The sequence below is a fragment of the Echinops telfairi genome, unplaced genomic scaffold (genome assembly GCF_000313985.2).
Source record: "Echinops telfairi isolate 266 unplaced genomic scaffold, ASM31398v2 ScPeMD7_7462;HRSCAF=8500, whole genome shotgun sequence".
Taxonomy (NCBI): Eukaryota; Metazoa; Chordata; class Mammalia; order Afrosoricida; family Tenrecidae; genus Echinops; species Echinops telfairi.
In genome coordinates, this window is record NW_022111362.1 from 5169243 (window position 1) to 5170841 (window position 1599).

A 1599-nucleotide genomic window follows, 5' to 3' on the forward strand; every position below is an offset into this window, starting at 1 on the left:
ATCAAGGGTTCATGAGAGAGGGGGACAGGGAGGGAGGGAAAAAATGAACTGATACCAAGGCCTGAAGTAGAAAGCCATGTTTTGAGAATGATGAGGGCAATGAATGTACAAGTGTGCTTGGGGGAAAAAAAGATGTATTCTATGATGAGAGCAAAAAATGTACAAATATGCTTGACACAATGGATGTATGGATGGATTGTGAAAAGAGTTGTATGAATCCCCAATAAAATAATTGTAGCAAAAAAAAAACAACAACAACAAACCACTGAGCAATAGAATGGAAGAAAATGAAAATTGAATCTATGAACTTGAAGACAACGAACAAATGAGAGAAACACAAACAAAAAATCAAAATAATCTGAAGAAACCCTGAGGATGATGTGAGACACCATGAACAGAAGTAATAAATGTCTCATTTAGCATACAGGAACAGGAATGAACAAACAAATCTACATATAAATTAGTAGAGAACTCGAAAAAGGTTAGACCCCAAGGGGGAGGGGGGTGTGGAGGCAGACATCGGGATATATGGTAGTCAAAATATTAAACTTCAAGGAAAAGGAGAGAATCTTGAGAGCAGCTAGAGAGGGAAAAAGTCACAGAGGTAATTGGATTAGAATAAACTCAGAGCTCTCAGCAGAAAATATGCAGGAAAGAATAAAGTGGAGCAACATAGATCAAACTTTGAAAGTAAAAACCTGCCAACCAAAATCCTGTATCCAGCAAAGTGATATATTACATATAAAAAAAGAAATAAAAGTATTCCCAAACAAGGAAATATTTAGAGAATTCATAAAAACAACACCAGCATTGCAGAAAACACTAACCATATCTCTATGGTCAGAAAATCAACAGCACAAAATCATTATGAGATCGCTACAGTGAGTACCACTATCTAGAAATCAACACACTAAAAACATCCAAAACAGTAGATCTAGAGGGGAAACAAAGATATGAATAGATACCCCCCTCCCAACAACAGAAAAGAAGAATCCCAAACACAAATAATACAATATGATAGCAACTAACCTTCATTTAGAATTAATAACAATGAAAGTCAATGGGCTAAATACACCAATCAACAGACAAAGCGTATCAGACTGGATTAGGAAGCAAGATCCATCTATCTGCTGCCTTCAAGAAACACACCTCAAACTCACAGACAAAAACAGACTGAGAGTCAAAAGATAGAAAAAAATTTACCAAATCGATGACAACGAAAGGAAGACCCCACACAGATAGAAAACTACAGGCCAATATCTCTCATCACCATAGATTCTCAACAAAATCCTGGCCAATAGACTTCAACAACATATCAAAATAATAATAATACATCATGCCCAAGTGGTATTCATACCACCATATAAATAAAATATAGAAGAAGAACCAGATGATCATATCAATTCATGCAGAAAAAGGATTTGGCAATATCCAACACCCATTCCTAATAAAAACAACAATTAAATATAAGGTAATTCCTCAACATAAAAAGGGCCATATCTTAATATCCAACAGTCAGTATCATACTGGATGGAGGAAAGCTGAAATCATTGCAATTGAAAATGGGAACCAGACATAGATGCCCATTATCCCCACTTT